The sequence below is a fragment of the Octopus sinensis genome, linkage group LG4 (assembly GCF_006345805.1).
Source record: "Octopus sinensis linkage group LG4, ASM634580v1, whole genome shotgun sequence".
Classification (NCBI taxonomy): Eukaryota; Metazoa; Mollusca; class Cephalopoda; order Octopoda; family Octopodidae; genus Octopus; species Octopus sinensis.
Window position 1 is genome coordinate 7301067 of NC_043000.1, and position 25506 is coordinate 7326572.

The window sequence follows — 25506 nt, forward strand, 5'->3', positions numbered from 1 at the left end:
TTGATAAAAACCTCTTTTTTCTTTAAAATTTTGTAAACTTTGTTTTATGGTTAGTTGTTTGTAAGTCCTTTAATATCATTATTATTATCATTTTCTATGCTGATGTGTATTTTCTATGCTGACATGATCTAGGAAAATTGTCATGACCCGAGTCAGTTCTTAATCAGACTTATTGTTCTCCTGGTCAGGTTAGAGAGACACATCTCACTTGTATGTTTCATTCTGGCTTACTTTCTATGGCTAAATGCCCTCCGTCATACAAACCTCTTTACCAAGTATACTGGTGCATTTTAGTAAATGATATAAAAAAAAATCACAATAGCATAGCTATAGCATTTACACTTTAATATTAGTAGGTTAGACTGCTTAAATGTAGCTCGATGAGTCACATCTGCCATGTATATTGTGTGTGTTCAGTCTATATGTACGATTAGTTTGATTACAAAACAAATAGTGTCAGAGGTATCATAAATTTAAGAATCAGAATTGAAGGTTTTTATGTACTAACTCTACAGTCCTTGGTTAAATAATATATGTACCATACTTCCTATGTATCTATCCACCTGTTCATCCATCCATCTCTCCCTCCCTCATTAAGTATTCAATACACCCTTATGTTTGAAATGTGTTGAGTTTTTATTCAGTCATTTCTTCTTAATCCATTGATGTGCTTAGTTAACCTAAAAGCTGATTGAACAAAATCTTGGTTTTGATAGAATCGTAACAGATCCAAACTTCTCACAATTTCAAATATTGTGGCAGTGAAGTTAATTTGGTTATTTAACAGTTTTCAGATTTCAAAACTTGTTTTAAGCATAGGGATCTCTTTACACAAAATAGTTTATTCACCTCTGTCTGTCTAAACAGAAATAGTTCTCTTTCTGCTTGGGTTAACCATCGTTAAACTACACTTTATCCAGGCTGACTCCTATTTCTTAACTACAAATGGAAAGAGATGGAAATTTATGTTTTAGGAGTCACTTTGATCCAGGAAAATGATTTGGTTTCTTGGAAACCAAACTAATTCCTTAAACATTCACCACACAAATAATATAGATAGATAGATAGATAGATAGATATCACTTTTTTTAAACATTCCCTTTTCCATGGTTGTATAGATTGGACAGAATTTTGTTGAAGCAGGTTTTCTATGGACAGCTCAATTCCTGTCACCAGCCTTTACTTGTTTCTAAGCAAGGTGATATATTTCTCCATAGCCAGATATGTTTTCATGGAAGATAGGGAATGAAAGACACTGCTTGTATGATGTTGGCATTTGCTTGCGACTGTTATGTGATGTCAAGGCATAGAGGCAATGACATGCACGCAGGCTACAAAAGAAAATAACTTGCCCTAGGTGCTCAGCAGAAGACATTTGCCCATGCTGCAGGATTGAATCTGGAGCTATGTGGTTGACAAGCAAACTCCTTACCATGCAGCCATACTTGTGCCAGACAAAGATTTAAATAATTGCAATGGTTAGTGATTAGTTCAGCCATTCTTTTGGCATATTTGTTGTGATTTTTCATCTGTCTTAAATATGACAGCATGATCTTATCATCTTATAGCTTATCTCAATGTTGTTTAAGTGATTCTATTTATATTAACTAGTTAGTGAAGCACTCAGTGGAGGGATTAACTGATGAATGATTAGAATGCTTACAGCACTGACATGGAGGAAGTTAGGGTTCCAGATTAAAAAAAAAAAAGGTGATCTTCCATTTGTGAATGCTTCTTCATGAATGTGTGCATATGCATGCACATGTGTGCATGTGTGTTTTAATACTAGTACTTGTATGAATTAACAAATAAAACTGAATTCCACTACTCAACAAGGAAGCTTGTATGTGATATTTTAACTCATTAGAAATAGAAGCCTGCTCTCTCCTGTCACATCCTACTGTATAAGTTTTTGTGTTACGAGAAGTGAATTCTGGCATTTGATGCATGGCCCTTCATTGAAAAATAAATGACAAGTTGTTTAACCTTAAGTTATCCCTTATTGATCTAATCTATAAACAAAAACAAAAAAAAAAAAATGTTCATGCTATGATCATCGTATCTCTGTGTTATATTATTCAATGTGTCTTTTTATAAAGACCTTTTTGTGGTTTGAAAGCAATTTGCCTATTTCTTGTAGGTTGAGTATCAATGTTGGGGTTCTCTTGGTTTGATTCAATAGAAAGTATATTGGCATGTTATAAGGAAAATTGAACAAAGTAAGAAAAGGGAGTGATGGTTAGTCACTGAGACTGGTGGTAGGTGGTCCCTATGAGATAGAACAACATAGAGAAACAGAAATGAAGAGAGAGGTAATGGGTCAGGAGTCAGACACATAACTTTGCTGTTAAGAAATTCCCTTTGCAGTCCTGTGATTTCGGGTTTGATTTCACTGCATGGCACCTTAGAGAAGTACCTACTATTATCATAGCCTCGGGTCAACCAAAAGACTTGTGAAACTGGTTGATGGTTAATTGCATGCAAACCCATAAAGTAAATATGTATATCAGTTTGGGAGAGAAAATCAGCGTGGATATGAGGCAATCTGTGGAGAAGATCTGTGCTGTTAGCATACTAAAAATGTTGGTCCATGGATTAGGATAATACTTGAACGTTGTTGCTGTTAAGTGAAGTCATCATCTAAAGTCTGGCTTATTTTTCCTTTGTATAAAGCATTGCAAAGTTTGTGAGATGCGGTTGTATTGATTTTATTGTAATGGTCATATCTTCATAATGCTTATATTATTCTCTTGACTCCTAGTGACAGATATATCTTATGATGTTCTGTTTCTGTTGCATTTATATCCCTTTATACCCAGATCAGCTTAGCTGATCACCCTTTATGAGGTTGATAGAATAAATTTAAACAAAGTGCTGGGGTGTTGATGTAATTGACTAATGACCCTTGAAGAAGGTGCCCCCAAGAGGGCTGCAAGCCTAAGCTACTTCAGGATAGCTGCTGTCCATGTAAAGAATTAAAAAATTTAGACATACATTCATCTATATACATGCAGACAAGACATACCATGAACATGTATGTATAATTATAGTACGTAAGTGAAGAAGGAATGGAGTAGAAAAGCATGATGAAGCAAACAAGAGGTGTTTTTGTAAATAGGAAGAATGAAAGGTTTTTAGAAGTTAGTTTGTAAAATGTGTGTATAGTGGGGTTAATACATTGGTAAATACCAGCAAAAATAACTTAAGCAGATGAACGTCTTCATGTGCACATGCACACCAGGTTGTAAACATTCGTTAAGGTGCCACTAATCACAAAAATAAAGGAAGTAAAAACAAGGGTTGCCATAAGGGAAAGAGAAAGAATTAAGAAACATATATTTTCATTGATGCTGGTAGGTGAAGCTGTTCTAATGCAGTGACCCCCGCAACCTTTTTTGCACTACAGAGGGATCACATGCATGGTGTATAATTTAATGCTTAATACATATATGATTATAGACATAGATAGACATATATGATACAAAAACACCCTGCAGACTGTGATAGTCAATAACATAGAAGTAGAATTAAAAAATTTATTCTTTCTGTGCTGCCTGGTATCAAATGATCCACAGCTCAATAATGGTCTGCAGCCGAGTGTTCTGAAGGCAGTACTCTTTATGCTTGTGAATATGAGTCAGTCTGAGACACGCTGGTCGACAGGTTAGAAGTGTCCTTGAATTTGCTGATACTTAGGTGTTAAGTGTTTCTTCTGTGTATAACGCATTGCAAATCTTATTTGTGGTGCAGTTGTATTGATTTTATTCTAATGGTTTTGTTTCTTACAATACTATTCTCTTGACTCCTAATACATCATTGGCGTGTTTGAGAGAAAGTCATCATGCTAATGATAATGATTTCTTACATTATTACACAGATTTGTTATCATCACAGACTTGTTGGGGAAGAATTCGAGTTGATTGACTTCATCATAACTTTCTGCGGGTCCAAATACTTTTGTCTCCTGTTCAGAGCTAAAGAGTGTCAAAACCTATGGAGCTAATACTACAAGACAATTTTAAAATTATTTCTGGACTCCCCCTCCTCCTCCTCATCATCAATAATGTTTTACTTTATTTGTCACTAGGCAATTGATGTGTAGGACATTATATGGACAGGCTATAACCCAAAAAGTGTAGGGGACTGTGGTGCACACTTACACACACACACACACACACATATATATGTTTAGGCACAGAATTACACTATTATATGTATATATATGTTTTGTATGTTATGTGTTAGCATGCTTATAATGGCTTATATATGCCCTCTATTTAGATATGTGTTGGCTTTGATGAAGAGTATTATTGACCTTGGAACTTGTCTCTTTCACATTAATACTTTATATTATATATATATATATATATATATATATATATATATATAATTTATAAAAATATGGTAAAGTAAAAAAATTCACTTTACCACACACCGAACTTTTCAGAAATAGCAGCCAAAAGTTTGGCTATTTCTTCAACTGCAAATAAAAGTCTCCAGACAATGCATACTCAGAAAAAACTCACATAGGTATAAGGGAAAAACAATGAAAGATCACATCCATATACCTTATACCTATGTGAGTTATTTTCTGAGTATGCATTGTCTGGAGACTTTTATTTGCAGTTGAAGAAATAGCCAAACTTTTGGCTGCTATTTCTGAAAAGTTCGGTGTGTGGTAAAGTGAATTTTTTTACTTTACCATATTTTTATAAATTAATACTTCAAATATACCGTAAATGGTCTTTACATACCGAATACTGCTTGGTCGAATTTATTAACAATTAATTAATTCTACCCCTTTTTTGATAACAATATATATATATATATATATATGAGAGAGAGAGAGAGAGATTTAAAACTAATTGTTTTCCTCCTTATATCTTACCTTTTACTTGTTTTATTCATTACATTGTGACTATGTTGGGACACTACCTTGAAGAATTTTAGCCAAATTAATCAATCCCAATACTTATTCTATTGGTCTGCTTTGCTAAACCACCAAGTTACAGGAACATAAATGCACAAACACCAGTTCTCAAGCAGTGGTGGGGGACAAACATGGACATGCTCACTCTCACACACACAATGAGCTTCTTTCAGTTTCCATCTACCGAATCCACTCACAAAGCTTTGGTTGGCCCAAGGCTATAGAAGAAGACACTTGCCAAAGGCGCCATGCTGTGGGTAGGAAGCAAACTTCTTAATAGACAGCCATTTCTGTGCTTATAACCACATTAAATTTTTAGACAGTTTAGCATTTTGCTTATCTATTGCTGTATTTGTTTAGTTCCTGGTCAATTATAATTGATCCAATTTAAGATCAAAGACACTTGACTGTCCCACTTTTTTTTCTTTGCTGGCTTAGTGTTATCTATGACTATATTATCTCTTGTGTTTTCCCTTTTCTGATGCCATAGTGCATGATTTGCAAGAAATTTGGCCGATATTTTTTAACAATTCAATCATTCACTTCAAGGCTCCATTGTATATGTGAATTGACACTAACAAAAGCTGAGTGAGGTTTAAAATATTGATTGAAAATAGACCTAAAGTCATCATATGTGTCATTGAACAGTGTATACAATCTATATAGAGCTTACCTAATTATCACAAATTTGCACTTTGCTAATTACAACAATAGGCATATGAAAATAAATGTACTGTAAGTTAATTGAAATATCTTGACCTATATATTATACAACCCCTGATAGAATCATCACCAGCACTCCTGCTAAGCTGTACACTTGTATATCCATACGTTTTGCAACTAGGAATGGTCGGGGGGAATGTTTGCACACAAGGTTTTCAGCAAGAAATTAGGTTTTAATTTATTAATGGAAGCAATCTGAGAGATGTTTACTCTCAGGATAATGCCATGGCTGTGTGGTAGGAAGCTTGTTTCCTAACCACATGGTCCCAGGTTCAGTCCCACTGTGTGGTACCTTGGGCAAGTGACTTCTCTAGCCTCAGGCCAACCAAAGCCTTGTGAGTGGATTTGGTTGACGGAAACTGAAAAAGGCCTGTGTGTGTGTGAACACACATATATATGTATATGCATGTATATATATATATATATGTATATATATATATATATATATATATATATATATATGTCTGTGTTTATGTCCCTGTAACTTAGCAGTTCGGTAAAAGAGTCCGATAGAATAAGTACTAGGCTTACAAAGAATAAGTCCTGGGATCAATTTCTTTGACTAAAACCCCTTTCAGGTGGTGCTCCAGCATGACCGCAGTCAAATGAGTGAAACAAGTAAAAGAATAAAGGAACACACACACACACACAAAATCCAGACATCAGATTTTTCTCCATTTTTTTCCCCTTCTCCATTCGTTTTCTTTTCTCATTTCTTTCAGTAGAAGAATGTAGGCTCAAAACATCAAAGACTTCTTCCATTTTTCCTGAGCATCAAACTAATACAGCCTGTTTGTTGTTTCCTTACCTGTCTCTGTCTTTTTTTGTTGCTTTTGTTTTTTGTATAATTTTGAACCACATCCACACACTTATAAATATGTATGTATGTATGAATGTATGTATCTGTGTGTATGTGTGTGTCTTTGTGTTTGTCGTTTGTCCACCAACACTACTTAACAACCGGTGTTTGTCTGTGTCTCCATTATTTAGCAGTTTGGCAAAAGAGTCTGATAGAATAAGTACCAGATGTAGAAAAATAAATACTGGGTTGATTTGATTGACTACACACTTCACGGAGGTGCCTCTGCATGGCTGCTGTCCACTGATTGAAACGAATAAAAGATAAATGCAAGTTTCTATGGACATCCATTGTAAGAAAAATTAAGGGATCATTGTTTGTCTCTGATGCAGACATATAGTTCTGTGCCCATCCTGCAGTTGAATCATCCAAAGATACCATTTGGATGAAAGCTAACAATCGTAGGTTAGTGTCATCTTTTTAATGCTCTGTACATTAAATATGTTATTTAGAGTAATTAGAAATATATATGTTCTGATTAAAAAATACAAAATGAAAACAAAAAATCATTAGTTAATGATTAATATTAAGAAGATATTTTTGCTTCGATTTTCTGGTATGTCTGGAAATCACATTTTGAGCTCTAACTAGGAAGCCTGTAAATAGTTGCTCAACCTGTTGGAAACAGCTGTCAAGTATATACAAGCAAATTTGCCTTAAATTACACTATACTTTCTCAAAGAAGATGGATACATTCTTCTCAAAAGTTCCCATGCAATTGCTTATTAGTCAAATGATCTCTCCAGGTAACATTCAAAGCCACTCTTAGCATGTGAGTGTAGGTTCCATTAAATCTTTTTTCCCAATTTTGAGGTAAGGGTCCATGCTGAGCAGCCATACAACAGAAGAGGTAACAGCTGCTTGAAAGAGGCCCCTTTTCATATTATCTGGAAGTCTAGATTTTCCTGCTGCAGATAACCTTCATCCATTATCAGGCATTGTTAAAGAGTGTAGAGTCATATTTGCAGGGCATTGCTGGAGAGTTAAAGACAAAATTGTTAGTGAATTTCTTTTGTGGGAGCTTACACAAGGAAGAGCTAGCAGGAGATGACAAGCCAAGACCTGTATGAAGCAGATTTGTGATGACAAACTACAATCCCTCTGACCTGCCAAATATGATGAAGAACAATAGAATTGCATGGCAACAGAGAGTCGTAGGAATTGATACAAGCAGTGTGACCAGATGATGATGACATTGCATGTAGTATTGTTTTAAGTTATATACAAAAATGACATAGGTGGCTACAGCTAGAATACGTTTGATTATAGATTTGCTTGATCATGGGTAAACAACAGCAACAGATTGTAGCCATTCTACATTTGAATTCAGTTTAATTCAAATGAGGTAATTTTGAATGGAATAATGTCTCCATATGGTTACTAATCTCATAAACTGTATTTGCTGTATACAGCTGATATTGTAGCAACTCTGTATGAGCATAACTATTCTAGTTAATGTCTGTAATTATTTGCACTTTAATGTAGTGTCATAGACTCGATAAACAAAATACTGTGATAGTGCTGCTACTACGCATTCAGATATCCCAGACTACATTAAAAATAGGCCACTCGACTAGTAGCCATGAAGTCACTTGCTAACATGCACCAACCTGTGGCTCACTGCTGTGCTGACTTCTCACTCAGCCTTTTTCTAATGCTATGCCTACGACCATTGTCCTCCTCTTTGTTCAGTCCCTCACCTCGGAACACTGTCCTTTTAGAATACTCTCTCAGCAGCTGAGTATCCCTAATCTTGCAAGCTCGTAAGTGCTGGTGCCACATAAAAAGCACCATACCGGTGCTGTGTAAAAGAACCCAATACACTCAGTAAAGTGGTTGGTGCTAGGAAGGGCATCCAGCCTCAGAAACCATACCAAAACAGACGTGGAGCCTGAACAGCCTTTCAACTGGTCAGCTTCTGTCAAACCATCCAAACCATGTCAGCATGGAAAATGGACATTAAAGGACTATTGCTGTTGTTGTTGTTCAGTTTATCAAATCCAGTCGCATGGCTTTGGTCAGCTTGAAGCTATAATAGGAGACAGTTCCCCCAAAGTGTCACACAGTGGGACTGAACCTTGAACCATGTGTTGGTAAGTAAACTTCTTACCACAGAGCCACACCTGCACCTGAGTTGAATTTAAACTTAATCGGGTATGAAACCTAAGCCATTTTATCGAAACTTTTTTTTATTATTATTATTTGTATGTGTTTGGACCAACAAAATGAAACCAATATATGGTCGGAAACTATGCTGTGTGAGAATTGAACATTCATCATAATTCAACTAATTAATCATGCATTCATTGTTGACATTTAGTTAGTATTGCCATAGATTTCCAGATCTATTAAATTTCTCAGCATTATTATCTAAGGATTGTGATATTTAAGTAAGGTGTTTGTTACACCGTTATACCTTATTAATCTTTGAAGCCTTTAATTATGTTTGTATTTTTATTTAACTCAGTAGTAAGATAATCATTCCTATAGCATCAAGGCTATGTGTTGCATTTACTAATAACTTTTCATCATCGCATAGCCCACTCACATTAATTTCTGATGTAGTATGTCAATTTATAGGAGAAAGAGAGAAGACAGCTTGCTATCCCTGCAATTTTAATGAGTTGTTAATGATGTTAGAATATGTAATGTCTACAAATGAGAATTTAAAAAAATAGAAAAAAGAGTGCAAACTTAGAAGTAACCCTCTTCTAAGTTGATTTGTACAATACTAGTCTTTTGTTATGCACAGGGCATTTTAACCCTCTTATTGTGGAAATCAGATATATCCTCTCAATACTTCATTATTCTTACTGCAGAAAGCAGGTTTTTAAAAAAAAATATACTAATCTATCTTTTGTTGAGGAATGCCATATTTGAAGCCATTTTCATTTGAGGTTTATTGAGGCAGTGTGACTTGCAGAAAATACCAGTTCTATTTATTTTTAGTAGGTATTTAACATCATTGCTGGAATAACCGTGAAAGTTAATTTCCCAGTCAAATTGTTAAATGAGGAGCAGTGTAAGGCTTGACTAACTCAATCCATTGTTGTTTGTTTTTAAATTATCTTTTTATTTTATTTTCATAATTTCGCTTTTATACTTTTTACCTTAAGGCCTGACTATTACTTTCTTTTGAGATTTCTCTGCCTGGGCTTAGACTATTCTAAGAGATCCTCAATCAATTATAGCCTTATCATCTACAGTTTTGTCATTAATGAATTGAGATTAAGCTTTACATTTTAATCTAAATTATAATCATTTTAGCTTAACCATTTAGCATACTCTCTTTCTCTTTTTCTCTCTTTTACTTGTTTCCCTCATTTGACTGCGGCCATGCTGGAGCACCGCCTTTAATCGAGCAACTCCACCCCGGGACTTATTCTTTTTTGTAAGCCCAGTACTTATTCTATTGGTCTCTTTTGCCGAACCGCTAAGTAACGGGGACATAAACACACCAGCATCGGTTGTCAAGCAATGCTAGGGGGACAAACACAGACACACCCACGCATATATATATCTATATACACATATATACGACAGGCTTCTTTCAGTTTCCATCTACCAAATCCACTCACAAGGCTTTGGTCGGCCCGAGGCTATAGTAGAAGACACTTGCCCAAGATGCCACGCAGTGGGACTGAATCCAGAACCATGTGGTTGGTAAGCAAGCTACTTACCACACAGCCACTCCTACTATTTATGTATACTTTATGGAATTTTATGCTTATCATTTACAACATTAAAAATTACTGCTGCTGAACATGCCTATGCTCTACATTTCAACTGTATAAAATTATAGTTGTATTACTTGTTTTAGAATATAAATTTACTGATTACAGGTATATTAGGTGTAGGTGTGTCTGTGTGCTAAGAAGTTTGCTTCCCAACCATATAGTTTCAGGTTCAGTCCTACATGGGTATATGTCTTCCACTATAGTCACAGACTGACCAAATTTTTTTGAGTGGACTTGATTGATGGAAACTGAAACAACCCCCTTGACTGTCAGTGTTTGTTTGTTTATGATCCCATAATTTAGTAGTTTGGCAGACGAAACCAATAGAATAAACACCACACTTAAAAAAAAAAAGTGGTGGTCTGAGATTGCTTTGTTTGACTAAACCCTTCAAGGTGGTGTCCCAGCATGGCCACAGTCTAATGACTGAAACAAGTAAAGGGTATTGGTATGAAGTCAAATGGTTTTTGGATTGACATTCTTCTAGATAATGATTTTTTCTCAGTTTGTTTCTGAACAATAAAACTTAATTAGAAAATTTTAAAGCATTTATATTGAATTATCATTAGATTTAGCTGTAGATTTTACATTGTGAAGCACAAAAGACTTCTGTTTTAGTACGGTACAGTATTTAATTGTTGTTTTTTGTTAGCTGCAAGCTGGCCTTCATTCAGCAAACCTGTGGCCAAATAGTTTTTTAGCTGTTACCACCCTGACTTTAAAAAAAAAAAATTGTGACTGCATTGCCTAATGTGTCCTTAATTTTTTTTAAGAGGGTAAGGTATAATTTGAATGAGATTTGGCTGCTATTTCTAGGATGTCCGTTTTGAGAGGTGAAATAAAAGAATGAGTTAAAACACCAAAATTTAAGTTTTGACAAGTGCTTCATTGAATTCTTTCCCAAGTTTTAATTTCAATGCAAACATTGTATAGTGTTTTATAGGAAAATAGTTATCTTAACATCATTTGAGTAAGCAACTGGCTTTCTACTTGTCTTTCATACATGTTAAATGCTATTGAGTCCAGATATAGGTACATAGAGTGGTTGTGGAACTAATCTTGGCTCTAGAAAAGAAAGGCAGTGGAGGTATAGTTGTTAAGATAATCATGGCAACCATTTTAACAGAAGGGGAAACAAACTCACTTCATTGAAAAATGCTGCTGTGCTTTAAATTGTATGACAGATGATATTTATTAGTTATCCAGAACTAGATAAAGAAATTGCTGAATGCAGTTGAAAAAATATTAGGTCATTAATGGCTTTATTTCATTTTTTTTTTTTTAATGAACTAGCTACCATAAGTATGTTTATATAGAAACTGGGAATGGAACAATGGGACACAATGCTTTCATTATTTAATGATTTTCGTTCTTTAATACTTGTGGACATTTTTTTCTGTAAATGTTTTGTGACGTATTATATATATTATTGGAAAGAAAGATGCATTCTGGAAACCATTCAGATTATGTAGATTTGTGTTTGAAACTTAATAAGGTTCTTCTGATGCTTTATCATGTTGAACATTGATGAAAATGAAACAAATAAAACAATATTTGTAATAGTAATCGTAGATGGTTCCAATTACATCTTGTTGTTGAGCAGCTTTCATTTTATTAGAAATAAATTGAATTTTTACAACCTTCTCAAAAATAATTATGGTTCATAACAGTGAATGAATAATGGTGGTAGTAGTAGTAGTAGCACCTGGCAAAAACCCCCAGCAAATTCACTATTCTTGATAAACATTTCAAAAGAAAACTACAGTGTGCACTTATTATTATTATTATTATTATTATTATGGTGGTGTGGTGGCGAGTTGGCCGAATCATTAGCATGCTGGGCAAAATGCTTTGCAGTATTTCTGAGTTGAAATTATGCTGAGATCAACTTTGCCTTTTTCATCCTTTCAGAGTCAGTACTAGTTGAGTACTAGGGTTGATGTAACTGACTTACCCCTCCCCCAAAATTTCAGGGCTTGTGCCTATTGTACAAAGGATTATTATTATTATTATTATTATTTCTAATATAAGCACTTGGCTGGTACTTCATTTTATTGACTCTGAACGAAAGGCGAAGTTGGCCATGGTTGGATTTGAACTCAATGTAAAGAGCCAGAACAAATAGCTTAGGGCATCCTGCTCTGTATACTAATAAGTCTGTTAGTCCACTGCCCTTAATCTTTTCTACTGTAGGCACAAGGCCTGAAATTTTGGTAGAAGGGGCTAGGTGCTTGCATCAACCCCAATACAGCATTCAGGCTATTCTCATTTCTTTATTGCCCACAAGGGGCTAAACAAGGACAGACAAAGGGTTTAAGTTGATTACATCGACCCCAGTGCATAACTGGTACTTAATTTATCAATCCTGAAAGAATGAAAGGCGAAGCCAACCTCAGCAGTATTTGAACTCAGAACGTAACAGCAGACAAAATACCACTAAGCATTTCTGCCAGCTCGCCGCCTTCTGTCAGGCTATTCTCTCAAACATAATGCCTATTTGTTCACATTATTTTGAATTAATCGTGCATTACTCTGTAGCTTTGTTATTTTGATGATGTGATTATTTCATTTCAGAATGACATTGTAGGATAGGAAGGATAGGCCAGATCTCTCCAGTTTGAACATAAAAAACAATTAGAATACTTAGGCCAGATATGGCCAGTTTGAATGCTAAAAGGTTAATCAACCAATTTAATCTAAATAATATTAAATACTAAACATTGTAAATTTAGTTCTCTTGTAATTACAACATAAATTAGTGTAACTGGACTTATATATTTTGTCTTGTATTTTGTTATTTTGTGAACTCTAACATCATTGGTTACTGAATTCCAGATAGCCAATCACTGCTAAACTGCATTTCTGGTTGTGAGGATGACCAGGGAGTGTCTATAATTTGGTGCAAAACACTTTGTGGTAGAAAAGACCTTGTCCAAAGGGATTGCTTTTTTTTCTTTCATTGTTTGTCTTTTACATTTTTAGCTAGTATACATAAGGAAGTACATATATTGCAGCATTGTTACATAACAACATGGTCTCTTTCAGGCATTGGTATCTATAATCACAGTGCAAAATGTATTCCAGTCATGACAACACAATTGAAGAGAATGAAACTTTTTGCTTTCATTCTTTTATCTTTTAGATCAATATTGGATCAGAATTATATAATAGAAAAATCATGCATATTGAATGTAGCCCATCAAATTATTTTTCTTTAATTTTCTTTGTTATCAGTGGTACATATAACTATTCTAGTCTTAGGCCATGTTTTGGGATTTTATCTATTAATTCTACAAGTTCAGTCATAACAGACATTCTTAGAGAAGACAGTTATCCTATTTCTTTGGATGACTACATTTCAATATTACTTTCAATATGTATCTTCAAGGCCATTCTAAGAGCATGGCTAATCAACACAGCTATGGAAACTTGCTGTCTAAGCGCACACGCACACACACACACACACACACACACACAGTGTTAACCTGTCTTTCAATTGGACAAAAATCCTGTTTTACAACTGACAAATATTCCAGCACAATACATACTCAACTGATTTAGTATTGCTGCTTTTAATTGCATGCAGATTGTTTACAGAGTTCTGAATGATTAATATATTTGGATTCATAGATATGTATAAAAGACACATTTTCATGAATAGAAGGTCATTTTTATTATTTGCTTAGTCTAACAACTTCTCAGAAAAAAAAAAAAAAAATCTGACCCTCCGATTAAGGTAGAGAAACTATCTGCAAAACAATGTGGTGACTGCATTGAAATACAAATCTAAGATGTTGTACTAAAGCATCTTATTAAATTTAAATGTTGAATCTTACATTTCCAAATGCCATGGAATCTTATGAAAAGCTCTTTGCATTTTTCTTTAACAACATTTGAGATGTTCTGTTATAGGTAGTATTAGTTCCTTAATTAGACACAAAGCCACAAATATATAAGAAAATGTTATATTCAAGTGAATTTACACTAATATGCTACTGGTATTTGTTTTATGAATCCTGGAGAAATGAAAGATAAAGTCAACTTTGTAACAAGATTTGAATTTGGTATAGAAGGGAGTAATTAAATCCTGCAAAGTTCAGAGTTCTGCTGTTTATGTTATTGTTCTTTAACCCTTTCGATGCCAACCCATCTCAGATTGCCCCTAGTTTTGTGATACATTCAGTTTTAAAGTGATGTAAATTAAAACTTTCCATCAAAGTTTTGTGTTGATTTATATTCCAAAACACCAACTAAATAATGAGAAGATAATGTCACTAAATTCTTCATTATTTTCAAAATTAATTGGTGTGAGAAGGTGTTTCATCTAAAGTATGGCAATGAAGAGTTAAAGATGCTTAAAGCTGCTGGGTTTCACAAGTTGTCAACAATGAAGGTGCTAACTAAACTTGATGTTACTTTCACTGATTGGATGTGAACAAGTGATTTTTATTTTTTGCCATGATATGGTAATATTAATTATTAATAGTATTAACGCACTCCACATATGTAGAGATAGTCTTTGCACTGTATAACGCTGTAATATTTGATTAATTGAAAAGTATGAAACTTTTTTCTTTTTAACTTAGCTTTAGATTTACTATTAGAGAAACAGGTGGGAGAAATAAAAAAAGGTATTTGAGTTATTTTGTTGAATCAGTTTATCTCAATGAAACGGCCTCAAGTCAGATTTGCACAAGTAATTCATTGAATTTGGGAGTGATTCAGAAGAAGTTGAACACATCAGATATGTTGTGTGTCTCTGTAGTCTGGAATTATGTTGGGTGTATTTCAGTGGTCTGTTATGGAGGTTTAATTTAATATTTTGACATGTTCTATCCCCTGTTTCTCAAAATCGTAAGCCAAGACATTGTTAGATTTGAAAATCTTTTGATTTTCAGAAGTCTTACACTTTCCATGTTTTCCTTAGAGATTGTGGTAGTGATTGGTCATTCATTGAATGTCAATAACACTTCCCTGCCATTTACCACACAGTTAACAATTAAGCTCAACTAAGAACTTTAGCCTTTGAAGGAATTGCTGAGTTTTTTTACATTGTCTGGGTCAAGCAATGGGTTAGGGCTTGAATTATATTTGTAGTAATGTGTTGATTTTTCTTCATTCATTAATCTTATGGGTATTAGTAATTGTCAGAGTTTAATGGACTCCTTTTGGACTGGAGATAGGGTAACTGTATGGATTCTGAGCAGAGAGACAAGGGCAGTGGTGGGGAAACAAGCTTGCTGAGTGGGTATATATTGTATACTGTGAACAAGTTCAAAAGAATTGTAAATTGTTACCAGAGCAGTAAAAATGGTAGGAGCTATCACAGTATTATAATAGCTAAAAGGGTGTAGAATATTGCTAGGTGAATGCTTTTTGTTTTGTGGTGGTGTTACAGGGCTGGAAGGAATTATTGATGATATGATAAGTATCTTCTTTGATTATGTATTTTATCCATTTGGTTCTGTTGTTGGAGGCAATTTACATCATTTCTTAAGGGATGTGATGTTATTTTTCTAGTTCTAAATTCTGAATATTTGTGGTTATTGGTTGTGTCAGATGGACATTTTTATCATAATTTATTTAATTGCAGCAATAAATAATGTTACTTAGTTCTGTTGACACTTGATAATAATTTTAATATTTTGAGTTGATGTTGTGGATTTAATCTGGATTCCTAGTTGGTACCATTTAACATTATTGAAGGAAGGGTCTGATCACGTTGCCTTGTCCTTGACAAATTAGGTGAACACAGACATTTTTTCATTTATCAGCTTCAGCTCTTTTTACACTAATTCTATGAAGACAGTTATCTTTCTGGTAATCTTTCTTTTCTTCAGCAATTATTTAGCATATTCATTTCCTTGACTTATCTAAATCATTTCCTGACAACAAACTGTTCTGTATTCTTCACTACTTTTTCAATACTTCTATTCTCCAGTAATATTCTTTCTAAACTTCCATCGATAGAAACCATCTCCACATTCAGACTGGAATGGAGATCAAGGACATTTGATAAGAACAATACACAAATGTCATCTCAAAGGTAAAGAAAGAGATTTCAGCTACACATCTCTGTGGATAGCTGTCAGCTTAAAGTGTCATCTATGCTATATGAAATGCTGAGATTAATAGTTATCTCCTGTGATCTCTTTTGGGAACATCCTCAATTTAACCAGAGTTTTATTATGAAAACTATTTATTCCTTGACTTCCAACAATGTTTTTCTGCCTAAGTCTGGTTAAATGTTTTATTTAGCATAACTAAGCAACATGTTTTTTTCTTGAAGACAGAACACATCCTGGGATTCTCTTCTTCACCTCGTATTCAATTGAATTTTTCTTTTTATCTCACTATACTTGAGGTGTCATTTTAACATTGTTTTGTATTATTTGCTTACTTTAGAAAAACACAATCTCAAGAGCAATGAATTTCAACTGTGGTTATGCTGTATGGATATGTCTTAGAATAGTTTTTGTTTTCTTTGTTTGTTTGTATGTGTAACTTAGCTCAATCACTAAATATCAACTTCAATAACTAATTCTGTGAATTAAAAGAAACAAAAAACGATTTCAATGAATATGAATGAGTTATTCAGTGATTAAAATGTTAAGGAGTTCTTTTCTTACTGATCAAGTGAATCAATCAACAAATAAGCAAATAACAGTTGGGTAAAAAAAAAAGGCTTCTTCCTGACCTTTAAAACCCTAACTTGGAAAAACTACTATTAAAATTAATTATTATTTAGAAATGTTGCACTCTAAGGAGTATATCACTGTGTGTGTCTGAGCATGCAAATTATGAAATATTCAAGATATTGTACCATAGAAATGTACAGATATTTTGCCTTGGAAATCTACAGATATTGTGTGCCATGGTACATATAACTATTCTAGTCTTTGGCCATGCCTTGGGATTTTACAACTTGATTTTTCTCCTCCCACCTTCAAGCATTATTGAAATGATTTTGGTTATGTCTGCAAATTTTGCTAAAGAGTCATTGAGAAATCACGAAATTGTTCCAAGGTAAACAGACAAACACTATCATTATTATACTTATGTCCATATTAACCAATATATTAATTTTTAGGATGGTTGGATGTCACTAATGGAGATTTGGCTATTATTTATTCCTTCCAGGTTGAGTAACTGTGTAAGATTCCTTTATTGGCTCAGTGGTTTTTTTAAATTGATAGGTGACTACTTTATTTAACCATTGAATAGACATCTTTGTATATTGAATCAATCCAGTCTCTTAAAATGGCTGTACTGAGAACAGTTGCACATTGTAATGGTTGATCTTAAAAGCTTTTGATTTATCCAAATTTGTTATCCATTTTTCTTGCATTGTATTGTGAATAGTGCAGGTCTGCACTTATCCAACCTCACTACCAATATAAAGTGCCAACCTTTTTGCTAGTGCCTTAGCTAAAATTTTAAACTCTGCAATTTGCTACATTTTGGCCCAGAAATTAATGCTGATGTTCCCTTGTTTTGGTTCTTCCTCAGTAGTGCTACCTCTCCCACTTTCACACAACTAAGAATATTCAGTCTGCTGTCATTTGTGATAGATGGGTCCAGACTGGTATGTGCTTGTAAAGCTTGTAGTATAGATCATTCAAGCAAGGTAATTTACTCCTCACATAACCACTTACTACTGACCATAACTCAGTTGCTGTTGTTAATGTTTAGCAACAACTTATCTCTTCTACAGAGAGCCATTACAGATTGTTAGAGATGCACTGTTGTTTCCAATCCCACCCATGCATGCCCTGGACAGTTGAGTCAAGTACTACTGAAAAGCAACAGGTTTCTGTCTGGAATAGAGTTGCACACACCCATCCCAGTCTGTCAAAAAAATAAATAGTGGGTTTCTTGCCATATTCCATTTCTGCCATCTAAGCCCATTGATAAGCTTTATTCCTTCATGTCTAAGAGTATGTGCTTAAGTGTTGAAGAAGTGGTTGTAGGCCATTCTCACTGATAGCATATTGATCACAGTGCCTTTTCTATCTCTTTGAATCTGTTCACTAGTTTCCCCTCTGATTTATTTTCTCTGCCACTACTTCTTTACTAAGTCCTAATGAGTCTACTTTAATGATTGCCCTCTTTAGAGCAACCCCTGCCATTGCCATTGACAATGGCTTATATAGTTGCTCTAGCTGTTTTTGTACAGAGAAATGACTTGTCTGATTTCCTGTGACCTGACTCCTGCATTGTATCTAGGCGGACCATACAGATCACAAGTTAGTGCTCTGTGTAGCTCACCAGTTTTGAAATCATGGACTCTACACTGGTTTGAGAGTAACTTCCTCCCTTCAGCCCACAAAAGAGGTCTGTAAAAATAAAAGTTTATACGCACTGCACTTCCCTTTCTAAGTGGTTAAAAACAAAACAAAACAAAAAACAAAAACAAATCTATTCTTGGCTCTACTTAAATATTAATACTGTATCAGTTGACTGACTTAGAAATTTGTTGATAGTCATAGCAGATGAGGAGATAATAGGGGAAACTGCTTTCTTTACAAAGTAAATGAGTGTTGTATCACCTGCGGTGAAATCCATTCTTGGTATTAATAAAGTATCTCATCTGCCTCAGTGACAGTATCTGCAGTGATGCATAGATTGTTAAAGCTCTGACAATTAGTCTAGTGCCATTCATTTGGTCTTTCTTAGAACTGAGATTCTGCTTGGACATTATAATTGAACTGACCTTTAACTTTAGCTCACGAGGAGGTAATCCTGAAGGACTAAGTTTGTTAAAAAAATTCTGTTTTTTACATTTTGCTTGTCATCTTTGGCTTCAGTACTGTCTACACTCGTATGTTATGTAATTTCATTTGGCAAGAGGTTCAGAATCCTATTATTTAGTTATAAAGCATCATTACCTTTTTTCTTTTTTTAACGTTTTCTTGTAAATGTAGCTTCTGTGATTATTACTGTCTGTCAGGGTTAGTGAATTCCCATATATAGTTGTCCCAGTTTGACACCATTTCTTGCAGTATCTCATTGGTGCTTCTAATTGAACCATCATTAATATCTATACTTCTGTTTCCTTTCTGCAGCAACTATCAGTTGAATATTATATCAGCATATGATGGAGAGTCTGAGATCCTTCACATATCTTGTACAGGGATAATTTGATGCTTAGCAAATCAACTGCATTGCCACTTGTTTTATAGGACAGCACATTCTTGCTGCGAACATTGCAATATCCTATAAATGTGTTGGACAGGTATGTTTTACCTGAATCACCTGAGACAATCAAGGTAATAGAAGTGATATCCTGCATCATTATCATCTAGGCTTTCTATAATGCCGTCAAATACGGGACGTTGCAGTTCATTATGTGTTTTAATGTCAATATCAGCATCATTCTCCACATGAACAATTTTAATGATTTTTATCATTAAAAACTGGTGCACATTCAGGTAATCCCAAGCCGTGACAGCATAGAACATGACTAACGAGCAATTGCTGAGTATCGTGCAGTGCACTGTTGGAAGCTTTGCCTTCTACTGTGAAATACTGAATAAAATGCTATTCAAACCGCTTGATTAGTGACAAAGTTCATTATGTTTATTTTGGGCATTCTATCTAATGGCAAGCAGTTCTTTCAGTTTGGGGAAGCATTCTAACTTTTACTGCTTCTGATATATGCCACCTCTATGCATTATCATGATAGAGCAAGTTTCTGCTTTCAGCTGTTGCTGTTTTATAAGTGTTGTGAATAACACTGCCATGAGTGCAGATGTCTGCAAAGTTTTTTCTTTTTTAAATACAGCAAAGCTAATGATCTGAAATAGAATATCTGTTTCCATTGGATGTTCTGCATACATTCTAAAGATTATTTCAATTCCTCTACTTATATAACAGAGGCAAAACAAAAGCACAAGCTGAGACTTATTGGTTATTGCTGATGTAAGGAGCAGCCAAATTTTTCGGTGGCTGCCATCTTATGATAAATAGGGAAGAGGTAGACTACCAAACAAGGTACATTAATCAATTGCTAAGAGACCCTGAATGCACTATCCAAGAGTTTAAAAATGCCATGGAAGTCAGAGAGAAATGGAAGACGTGTGTCAGGAAACCTGAGAAATTCTCTATCCTCTAACTAACTATCATAATCTGTTTCCATATTGTCAAAGACATAATGGTAAGGAACTTTATAGTACAGGTATTCCCTAGCAATTTCATCAGTTTTAGTCTAAACTATGACATGAGAGGAGTGTTCTTGTTTTGGGCATTTTGAAATGCCTCTCTTTCAGCACCAGTAAACTGTCTGTTGAGGTTCAAAGATGTATTGGGAGCCAAACCACAGAGGAAATGTTAAGCATTTTGCACTTGAGCAACTTTCATATAACTTCTGAAGGACTGAAACGTAGCAATTTATGTACTACCCAGATTTGTCATGGATAAAAACTTAGCATTCTTATTATTTGTACCCACACACAGTCATATTCTTTACTTACACACACACACATACACACAATATATATATATATATATATATATATATATATATATATAAAAATAAATAAAATTTATAGAAAAACAAAAGACGAAGACAGGTGTATGAATAACACAGAGAAGATTGTAAGGCACCTGATTTGGCTTCACCAAACATCCAGTATTCACAACTACCTCAAAGAACGCAGGGTGGCTGCCTCTGACACCTGCACGTGTCAGACCAGTGGCCACTACGGTCACCCTGCATGTCACACCAGTATTCTTGCTGAACATCAGGGGCCTCGTAACATCCCAACAACACAAAACACAATACCTGAGAGATTTAGTGATATGTAATCAAGCAATATGCATGTCACTACCAGAAACACATCTGAACATGGATATATCAGATGCTGACATACACATACCAAGGTATGTTGTCTTTCAAACTGACAAGAGAGAAAAGACTCATGGTGGAGTGGCAATGTACATCCGGGAAGATATCAGTCTGTGGTCCTGCTGTTACACTTAAACTCAGTCTGTGACACTCTGGTGGTACACATTAAACAGATGAAAATAGTATTATGCACTATGTGTTGCCCACCAGATGCTCCGAAATCATGGGGATTCATTTGAAGAGAGCCTCCAGAAATGAAAGAAGTATTAACCATCCTGGATAACAGCATGCACATACATCTTTTAGGGGATTTCGACCTCCCCTTATGTCAAGTGGCCTGAGGCCCACCTCTTCTCAGGTATGTCACTGCACGGCCTGAGGCATGCAGAATCTTGACCTCACTAACATGCTCTTTATGGAGCAAATAGTGCTCCACCCAAGAAGGGGGAAAAAATGCCCAGGACCTCTGCTTCACAAACAACACGGCCATATCCATAATGTTAAGGTGACACTGACGATTTTCTCAGACCATAACTTAATAGAACTAACAATGTATGGTCCACAATTTCAGTAGGATTGTAAAAAGTTTCATCTCACAATATGATGAGAATGTGAGCATTGGGGAGTCCTTGTTTTCGAAATTCAATAGTAATGCTCTTTCATGTTGTGAGGTGATTCCTGAAATGAATATTGTGATATTACCATGCATTCAACTTGTACATCTCTATTTCTCTAGTGATTGGCAAGTTCTTTGTAGCTTTTTGATCTCAGAACTCCTCCGGTGATATCTGACATAGTTTACATTATTTGATTTTCACCTGCAGATGGATGTCAGCTGTTGAAATAATTTTCCATCATGCCATAATAGGATTTAAATTCATTTCTACTACAGTCTATAATGTTTGGTGTTGCAACACTGTAATCTTATTTTCAAACCGTTATCTCCGATTCTTTGAGTAACTGGTAAATCTGATTGCCAGCCTGGTTCACCATATGGATAAAATAGTGTAATATGACTTGTCAAAATTATGTTGTACATCTGGATTTTTTGGGGGATTAATGCAGAAATCTCTACCAATATATATATATATGTATTGTAGTACTCTGTGGCATTTTCTATGCCTTCACATAAATGTTATTTACTCTAATAATTCTATCTAGAATGGCTATAATTTCAAGGATACAACATATGTTAACTTGGTGGTTAAATATAGACTCATTAGTGATTTTTAAATTGGTTTCAAATTTTGCCACAAGGACAACAATTTTTGGGGAAGCGAGGGAGCCAATTACATTGATCCTAGTGCTCAACCAGTACTTATTTTATTGACACCAAAAGGATGAAAGGCAAAGTTGACCATGGCAATATTTGAACTCAGAACATAAAGTCAGAAGAAATGCTGCTAGATATTTTGTCCAGCATGGTAACAGTTCTGCCAGCTCTGTTGCGATTTTTAAATAAGCAACATAAAACTGGAACAAATTGTTTCCCATCTCTTTTCTGGTGAGTGCTCATCAGAAGCGTCATGACAAATTGGTATATATACTCTTAGATGAAGAAAGCACAGTGGCCTTGTTAAACATATTCCTATTTTCCCATCTCCCACTCCTGTTTAAACTTACTTTTAACCCAACCCTTTTCTCTCATTTATTCTACCTCAGTTTTTCTCTCTTTCTCTCACTTTTAACCCTTGTCCAAGTTTTCTTACTTTCTCTCTTTCTTCAGATGGTTTCAAACTTCATCTCTCTCTCTCTCTCTCTCTCTCATGTACATATGTGTGTATATGCATGCATCACTCCCCCTGCTGGCACTCTTAATATCTCTTCCTCTCTTCCTACTCTCAGGTGTTTAAATAAATTTAGAACTTACAAACAAGACAAATATATTAGGTCATAATTTGTGACTTGTAACACAAGAGTGGACATTTTCAAGCAGTAGACCAACTAGGTCAGCATATTGGTATGTATGGGTGAATATATTCATTTTACGTTTTTTTTTATGTGGCGGCATGGGTTAGATGAGCATGTTACTGAATTTGATGGAAGTGCCAACAAGACTGCTTGAATGTTGTAACTTTTGAACAAAGAGTGGAATGCTGAATAAACACATGCACATACACACATGGCTGTATGGTTAAGAAGTTTGCTTCCCAGTCACACAGTTTTATCTGTTCAATCCCACTACATGGAACCTTTGGCAAGTTGTTGTCGTCATCATCATCATCGTTTAACGTCTGTTTTCCATGCTAGCATGGGTTGGACGGTTCGACTGGGGTCTGGAAAGCCAGGAGGCTGCACCAGGCTCCAGTCTGATCTGGCAGTGTTTCTACGGCTGGATGCCCTTCCTAATGCCAACCACTCCATGAGTGTAGTGGGTGCTTTTTACGTGCCACCGACACAGGTGCCAGGGGAGGCTGGCAAATGGCCACAATCAGTTGGTGCTTTTATGTGTCACTGGCACGAATGCCAGTCTAGGCAGCGCTGGCACTGGCTACATTCAGATGGTGCTTTTTACAACCCCAGGCGTACCAAAAGTCTTGTGAGTGGATTTGGTTGATGAAAACTGAAAGAAGCCTATTGTATGTGTATAAATAAATGTTTGTGTTTATGCTTCCTTCTCTTCACATCACATGATGGTTGTAAATAAATGTCACTGTCATACAAGTGTTGTTGTTCACTTTCAGTCTTCCATGAAAAAAACATAGGGTAATATTATCTCGTTTGGCAAAAGGTGATAGGAAGGGCATCTGACTGGTGAAAATCTGCATTAAAAACTCCCATCTGACCTATGTACACCTGGAAAAGCAGATGTTAGGATAACTATAGGCAACAAATACAGTTGTCACTAAAAGTGTTGGTGGGTGCTAGTAAACCAGCATTGCTAGAAATAAGTCAAAACAACTCTTAACCATATGAGAGCATTTTCTGATGGCTAAGAAGGGAGACAGGCTCCCTCCCTACGATAAGAGAGATGAAGTTATATCAGCGCTGATTTCAGATTTAATCAATCTTCATCAGATTTAGTATATATGTTAGGTGCAGGAGTGGCTGTGTAGTAAGAAGTTTGCTTTCCAACCACGTGTGTGTATTTGTGTCCGTGTGGGTCCCCACCATTGCTTGACAGCCGGTGTTGGTGTGTTTATGACCCTGTAATGTAGTAGTTCAGCAAAAGATACTGATAGGATAAGTACCAGGCTTGAAAAGTGCTGGGGTCAATTCATTTAACTAAAATTTCTTCAAGATGGTGCCACAACATGGCCACAGTCTTATGACTGAGAAAAGTAGAAGACAGAAGAGACACACACACACACACACACATTTATAATGTCTATGCGAGTATGTATGTATATTAAAGTAGATTGATAAATATATGTCTAAATGCACACACACAAGAATATTGAGAAGAGTTAATCAAAATAATCAATACAAAAGTTAAGAAATATCAAGTAAAGTATAATCTAGTATGGAAATTTATTCTATGACTTGTCAGTGGTGTGTTTAGTGTATCCAACAGATATTTTTTAGTGTTCTTAATAGAAAATAAAATGTAAAATTTATTTTCCTTTTGAAATCAGTTAATCTTGCAAAACAGATTATAAGGATTCTTGAATAAATCTGCATTCTGGATCCTTATCTGTCTGTCTGTCTGTCTCTGTGTCCACATTTAATATGCATCCACATATCTATCCTCAGTTAGTTACTCAAATGCAGGAGTCGGAATTTTTTTTAACCAGTCACTCCAAAATATATTTATTTATGCCAATTTTAATTCCCTTGATTTGAAAGGAAGAAAATTATAGATTCTTTGAATTTGAAAGGATTATTGAATCTATTTATATGAATCTATTTGCATTGGACAGATGCAGTGTTGCCAGAAGAAAAAAATTCTGTCATAACAAAGAATATGGTTTTTTTATATAATTTTACTCATGTCTAATGAGTCCTCATTGCCCCTAAGAATTTCATTTTTACCCCAGTTTGCCAATCCCTGATTTAATGAGCTAGTGTCAGAGTAGCCATATCTGCATGATTATATGTGTGTGTGTGTGTGTGTGTGTGTAAGATGTATAAGGGATGATATGGGGATTGTTAAAGAAAGAGAATTTGGTTATTCATGGCATGGAGAGTGAAAGTTGAGAGAGGGAAGATTAATTATTCTTCACACAGGAGAAAAAATTCCAGGAGGCTTTTGTGCAGGGCTAAGTTGAACTTGGAGAGATGTTGGGTTGAGCGATTAGCTGAGTAGAAGTGGCATGAGACAGAAGTTTCACTGCCAAGCAAGATGTAGGTAAGGTATTTAATGAAGTGGGCTTCTGTGACTGTATAGATTGAACATCCTGTTGCCCAATGTATATAGTCACAGGCAAAGCATTTTAGGCAGTAGATGAGATCAGCAGAGGTTCAGGTAAAG

The 25506-nt window shown here is 35.1% G+C and overlaps 1 protein-coding gene and 1 long non-coding RNA gene across 7 annotated transcripts in view; one reads left to right on the forward strand and one right to left on the reverse strand.

The window, feature by feature from the left end:
- Positions 1-25506, forward strand: part of LOC115210910 (heat shock factor protein) — a 168973-nt gene that overhangs the window by 54002 nt on the left and 89465 nt on the right. The gene's annotated exons all lie outside the window — the stretch shown is intronic.
- Positions 1517-21659, reverse strand: LOC118762860. The gene is made up of 3 exons (XR_004998605.1): positions 21532-21659; positions 2444-2450; positions 1517-1529 (listed from the first exon to the last, which is right to left on the reverse strand). It is a non-coding gene; the product is annotated as an uncharacterized LOC118762860 (long non-coding RNA).